Here is a 7,398-nt window from a genome sequence, read left to right as displayed (position 1 = left end):
TTTTTATGCATAGTTTCACAAAACTGAAGTCAAACCATTCTATTTTTGCTTCAAATTTCGAAATTATACGATGTAATTTAGATTAAAAACTGCTCATGTTCCATGTATGCAGCATCTTTGTTTGGATCATGATTAAAATGCAGTGGTTGCCTCTCATTTTAAATGGAAAGAGCACAGACAAAGCCTTATTTTGTTTATATGAAGAGATTTCTTTTATTTGTGTTACTTATTTATTTGATTTGGGGCTTGTTTTAAAATTTCAGTGTAGTTTTGTTATTTACATTTACATTATATTTAAATTTTGTTATTTAGCAGACGCTTTTGTCCAAAGCGTCCAACAAATGAGGACAATAGAAGCAATCAAAACCAACAAAAGAGCAATAATTTACAAGTGCTATATTAGTATATTATTATAGTGTTATATTTCAATTTCACAAAGAAATGTGCAGCATTTTGTCCAAGCAATAATAAAAGGTCACATTTAATTTATAATTTGTCTTAAATCTCATTTTGTAAAATAATAATAATCGTGAATCGAATCGAGAAATCAAAATCGTGAATCGAATCGTGAGTTGAGTGAATCGTTACATCCCTGATAGTTATGAATTATTATGAATAGGAGGTCATTTAAAATAAAAGAATAGTAGTTTATTAAGACCACAGGTAAGAACAATAGTTTAAAGTAAACACAATGTATCACGGTTTCCACAAAATATTAAGCAGCACAACTGCTTTCAACATTAACAATAAGAAATGCGACATATTAACATATTAAAATACTTTCTGAAAGATCATGTGACACTGAAAACTGGAGTGATGACGAGTGACAAAAATTCAGCATTACAATAACAGGAATTAATTACATCTTAAAATATATTCAAATAAGTGATATAATATACTCAATAGTTTTCCATGACATTACAGACTGTAATCATGCATCAAAAACACGGAAAACAATTGTTTTATTGCACATAATTTAACATTGCTGAAAATCCTTGCAGAAATAAATGTCTGTAGCCATGGTAACCCGTTCTAGCACAGAATGTCCTGAGTAAGCAGTCAAAACAAGCAAGCTCATTTAGCCCAATGCAACAATTCAACAGCTGGGGAAACATGTCACTTCCCAATTAAGTACCTCAGCCTTCGGAATGACTACACATACCTTAGATACAATACCAGAGATGCAGCCATCAACACAAAGGACGGTAATAAAACTGTCTGATAGACATTTACTGTGGCAGTGACCTCAAGGCTTAAAACAGCAGGAAAACACGTTCCCTGTCAAAACTGCACAGTTACTGCTGTTGTGAAGTAGGAGAACATAAAAACAGACCCCTGATGCTCGTGTGGCTGCTGTGGCGGTGCATCATCATAAGCTGATCATTCTATAAGAGAAACCAAGACCTGCTTTGACACTCGCATCAAATCAACAACAAGATCTCTATCTACATAACAGGACACAAACCAACTCCTTAAGAAGCAAGCCTGGTGTGTCTGGTTTAAGATGCAAACCATGCCAAATCTGCTGCATTCATCCATTTGGTATGTATAGCAGCTGATATAACAACCACATTTGTCTATTCACACTCTCTCAGAGCGGCTTACATACAAAACTCCAAAGTGAAACAAAAAAGCACAGCTTATGAAACAAGTCATGACATTGCAAAAGTCTCATCACCTGTAAGAGGTTTTAATCAACTGCTGCTGGTCAGATTGTGGTCTCATTTTAATGACAGGCCTAACAAAAACAAACCTGTGATTTCTGTTGAAGGTTGACACACAGTCATCCTGTCCATGAATCATATACCCAAAATAAACCTGTATTATCAACATCACAGCACTTCATAACTCTAAAGAAGAGCAAGTCGACATTGGTTAGACTTAAGCTCACCCAACTTAAACAATTCCTCTATTTTTCAACACACCCCTGAGCCTCAAGCCAAGAAACAAGCTGTCTTGTTCCTCGCAAAGACAGCCCACATCATGTCAGATGCCAAGTCTGTTAAACCACAGCGATCGGCCATATAGCTCTGAGAATCAGATAATAAGGACAATATAATAAGCTGATAAGATGCAAATAAACAACTTCACTTTAACTCCAGCATTCCCACCCTTTTTTCTACCCAAACTGCATTCCGACATAAGCCTCAGCTAAGCATACCACTTATAAACACATAAGTTATTCACGCTTCTAAGGAAAAAGAGCACGGATAATGTATATATTAGGCTGAAGAGATCATGTTTGATGACTTATGTAGGTTGGATAAAGACAAGGGGCCTGTAACATTTTTGACGAAATTTAGCAAGCTAAAGTGGCTAACTAGCTTGAGGGATACGCCAAACCAGAAAACGGCACATTCAACGGAGGTATTCGGTGTCTTTTTACCTGAATGTCAGCCGACAGGTTCCGTGAACTGATTTCCGACGACGGAGTGCTCAAATTTTTGAGAGGTTTTCCTTATTATTGGGGTAGGTTAGTGGGAATTTTACCAAACCCCGATCAAGTCTCCTCCTTTCTTTCTCTCTCGCAACTTCCCCTTTAGAACCAAAACACAAACAAGCGTTTCCGCCCCTCATGCCACGTCAGATGACACTTCCGCCCTGCAATGACGTGCTTCCTCCGTGTAAAAACATCTTCGGTGGATATTTGAGTCTGGTTTCTCATACACCTAGCTATCAGCTTGTTTTACGCTATTTGCTATTATAGAGCTATGATATTTATAGTAACTTCCCTGTATCTATCAGTCTGTCTTGTACTATTTAATTTATATATGCAAATCTAACTTTACATTATCTATCTATCTATCTATCTATCTATCTATCTATCTATCTATCTATCTATCAGACAAAAACATACATTTTCACATGCAGTTGCAATGTCTTTCAACAGAGGGTGCAAGGATACTGTTTTAGACAAAGATTCTGCTTTAAAAATGTCTGGAGAATAAGTTACATTATACCTGTCATTCATTTCAGATGCTATGGCCAAAAACATTGTTCATCGTCTTGATAAACCACTATTCCTTTCATTTTAAAATATCTCTAAAAGGCCTATCCTAGAACTCGAAAACATCTTATTTTTATACAAATAACAAACCAATCTAGCCATTCTGTAGGCTATATCATGCAAACTTTCTAAAAGTGATATAAAAATCTGTCTAATTCAAGCTACATTTGTGCAGTTTTGAGCAGAGGCATAACCTAAATAAAATATCAGCTGGGTCGAAACATCGCTGATATTTTGCACTAATTGCTGGAACGAATGTTTTGGTGGAGATGACAGTTAGTGTTCATTAAACAGTCAGGAAATGGCTTGCAGAGTAAACTTTAATTGCCCTTTAAAATGAGATGGTACACACACACGACCCCCTGACATAGTACTGTATGTACCATAAATAATAGCCTGGAATGCTTTGGGACAAAAATGAAGATGAATCAGACTACAATGAAATTGGTTCCATGTGTCAAACAGGGGACAGTTGCCAATGGATCATGGGCAGAACAAGTGTCATATAAAGTAGGTGCTGAATGATCTAAGCGGGTTCCCTCGCCGTAATGGAGGCAATTCATCATAATTCATCAATGAGCACTAAAAATGCTGAATTTGCTGTTATCAATTCATCAATTCAAGGATTTCATGCAACCACTCAAAATTATTTAGACTTTGCTTTTTGTAGATTCCATAGAAATACTTGTTTCTCTGTCAATCCTGTCATCTTATACTAACTTTAAATGTATTTTATTGTAGCATTTGCAACGTTCTATTATGGCTTTATATGCTAAGTTTGTTTTTTTAAGCCTTTTAAAACAAATGTGTGCATGATGACGACTGCATGTCCAGCTGCTCTACATAATATACAGATCAAACAGCACAAAAATGGTTATGCTGATTTTGCAGTAGTTTGTCAAACACTAGCAAATCTATTTCTTTTCTGTTACATTTCCTTTCCTGGAAGAAAAAGGTCAATGTTCAGATCTCACCAGTTGCCTTTGTGACCCACTGTGTAACAATTACAAGAGTCTGCTATTGTAATTGCGGCCCCTGTGGGGCCTGGAGTAAGCTGCAATAATTGGTCTCAAAAGAATATAGACCTCCTTTGAATATAATGCAATGCAATATCAAATATGAGCTTATAGCAATGTCTGGCGGTATTCCATCAACGAGACCGAAAAAATCTTTTCGTATTTTGCTCGAGGGCACAGATAATTCAGATAAAACTACATATGTATCAGAAAATCTAGTTATATTAAAAATACACTATATATCCAAGCCTTCAACAATAAACAATAAATCAATAATAAATGAAAAATAAATAAAGCAAAATTGTTTGTGATTCTTTGAGGCGTATGAAATAATTTAATAGGTAAATTAAATAATAAATTATTTGACATTTAATAAATATAAAAGTTATTGAACAGGGTTTTTGCTCATCAGAATTTAAGCAATTCTTTATCATATTGAATATTCATGTGTACACAATAAGGATAATTCAGATACAACACAGCTGCTTCCGTATCTCAGAAAAATGATGACATGCTAATTTTTAGTAACCTTTCGCTTTTAGAACAAGTATGTGTTGTACTGTACTAGCCAATTCCATTTGAGTATAAAAATAGGTGTGAAAATAGGAGTTCATCCTTGAGGATTTGTGCAGATTATGTTTTTCATCATGCTTCATGGTGTTATATATTCATGTATTCCTCTGACAGGTAGTTCATAAGACCTGTAAGCGTGGCACTGTGTGAGACATGAAGTACATTATCCTATTAAAATTCAGCATGAAGGAATTACATGCTCGAGACCACCGAACAAATGAGACACATGGTCATGCAGGTCATTTCATTCTCTCTCTTCCTCTTTTTGTGCTTTCATTCACACACAAAGCACTTCAGACTTTCAAGAGTATTTTCTCTGATGTTCTTCTGTGGCAGATACAGAAAATAAAGGTTCTTTATTGGCATCTACGGTTAAGAGATGATTAAAAAAACAAAAAATGATTAGCTTGTTTCTTCATTGGAACAGTTTTGGAGAAATGTATTGCATTACATCACTTGCTCACCAGTGTATCCTCTGCAGTGAATGTGTGCCGTCAGTAAAACAGCTGATAAAAACATCACAATAATCCACACAACTCCAGTCCATCAATTATTATATTGTGAAGTAAAAAGCTGCATGTTTGTAATAAACCATCCACCATTAAGCTGTTTTAACTTCAAACCTTTCCTTCCATGGACAGAGTCCTTCATCCATAATATTGCATACGTTGTTTCATCTGAATTGAGAAATATGCACAAATCAAACAATGTTTACAAGCAAAAATAGTGCAAAACTAATATGTTTGTGGGTTTTGATGTGACAGGACAACAGGGGATGGACTTTCCAGAGATAGTGTTATTATGGATTTTCTGGTATTTGGGCCAATTACGAATTAATGATGGATTTGTCTTTCTCAAACACATAGCTTTCACTTCACAAGATGTTATTTGATGGGCTGGAGATGTATGGATAACTTGTGTACTATTGTGATGCTTTTATCAGCTGTTTGGACTCTTATTTTACAGCCCATTCACTGAAAGTTTTTTTGAGGAACCCAAAATGGTTCTTATGGCATCACTGAAAAAAAAAACCCTTTTGGCACATTTATTTTAGGAGTGCACAGTATGACAAAAAGCTGCACAAACAAAAATGCTTAGCCAGCTTTAAATCACATTACAAATGAGCCACATGACAATTTTGAAAGTGTGTTTTGCGAATAAATCAAATCGAAGCCACTATAACAGTGTTTTCAGCTTGCCCAGAACAATGGTCAGGAGACCAGAGCCAGGTTTCTTTTCATAGCCTCTCTCTCCCTCATCACATCATTGTACTGCTCTCTAAACAGCTCTGACGGCTGCACCAGAAGGCTCTTGTTGATTCCTTACTGCTGGGTTTTCTATTTTGTGTACACTACACACACCAAACAAAACATCTCCAAACAAATTCCAATAATGTGAAACCCTAAATGTAATAATATCTGAATGATAAAGGAAAATTCCAGGTTTCAGAAAAGACCCATTCACACGAAAACTATAAAGATATAAAGATAACTATGATATAACTCACACAAACACATAACATTTATTATTTATTAATATTTTTGATCACAATGCTGATCACGACAGAACATTTTTGACTCATCCCTTGAGGTATTTACAATGGAAGTGAAAAGAGAATTTCTGAAACATTAAATCTTTTATTTCTTTTGTATTTAAATAATCCTTCAAGGTTCACATTTTGTCAGAAAAACTGTCTTTTTTAATGTCACTATGAACTGCATTGGCAAGCTTCAAATGGACCTTTTGACTTTGAATTGGTTTGATGGTTTAACCTTGAGGATATCAAAAATGAAAAGCGGTTGACAAGTAGCTCTCCCTGAGGTCCCTTAAGCTATTTGAGACCAACTACACTAGTCACAAATCGTTTTTCATACATCCAGAAGTGAGTTCATGCTGAACTAGTACATCTTCAGGCCTCAGCAACTCAAGACGCAGGTTTATACAGGTGTTTTGTTGATGTGCTTGTTATGCAACACTTCTGTCTGACACAGGCCATTTTCTGTCTGTCCCTCCTCCGTTTAACCTTTCTGTACACCTCCCAGAGACGTTTGTGATTCCCGATATCTCCACAAACCAGGAGAGAACGCGTCTTTGTACACAACTTCCCATTTTAATGTGCTTTTAAAAGGCTTTTCATATCATTCACGCAGCGAGTGGCTCCCTTCTGCCCCCAGAAACTTGAAAAGGAAAAGGATGACAGAAGACAGCCTCGCTTTCTGCACCACGAGCAAAAAAAAAAAAAACCCATCTCACCCAAAAAACTCTTCAGCGAAGACGGCGACAGCAGCGGTGATGATGTTAGAGCCAATTTAGCTCTCCCGCTGAAGCCCTTGAGCCCAAAGGAGGGGTGCTGAGGTGACTGACGAGCAAAGCACAGAACGCGTGCCGTTTTAGCAATCACACGAGACGCTCACAAAGCAATTTCTGCACTGCCAGAGTCCATACGAGCTGAGTTTATCAAAACGTCTCGTTGTGTTGTAGAAGGTCTGCACAGAGATGGAGTAGCTTACAACGTTTGAGCATCACAACATATGTCGGCCATTGTCAAAGGAAACAAGTTACATGAGATATTAAATCACAAATGCCTTCATAATGAAACATTTTATGCTCTTTTATATAATTTCAAGAGTGATATCATTGTTTAAATGGTTTTATTTATTACATTTAAAATGTATGTTATGTAGGCCCTATGTTACATTATGTGTGTATGTGTTTACAACTATCTATCTATCTATCTATCTGTCTGTCTGTCTGTCTGTCTGTCTGACTATCTATCTATCTGTCTGTCTGTCTGTCTGTCTG

General features: G+C 36.2%; 1 protein-coding gene across 1 annotated transcript in view; it reads right to left on the bottom strand.

The window, feature by feature from the left end:
- Window positions 1–2,536, bottom strand: part of LOC107696885 (ras-related protein Rab-5A) — a 6,605-nt gene extending 4,069 nt beyond the window's left edge. The window contains exon 1 of the mRNA XM_016497442.1: window positions 2,387–2,536. The gene's annotated coding sequence lies outside the window, so the exon portion shown is untranslated. The remainder of the gene's footprint in view (window positions 1–2,386) is intronic.
- Window positions 2,537–7,398: the final 4,862 nt, after the last annotated feature.

The sequence above is a fragment of the Sinocyclocheilus anshuiensis genome, unplaced genomic scaffold (assembly GCF_001515605.1).
Source record: "Sinocyclocheilus anshuiensis isolate Anshui unplaced genomic scaffold, SAMN03320099.WGS_v1.1 scaffold1038, whole genome shotgun sequence".
Taxonomy (NCBI): Eukaryota; Metazoa; Chordata; class Actinopteri; order Cypriniformes; family Cyprinidae; genus Sinocyclocheilus; species Sinocyclocheilus anshuiensis.
The sequence above is the reverse complement of the archived record's forward strand: the minus strand, read 5'-3'. Positions and strand labels throughout refer to the sequence as shown.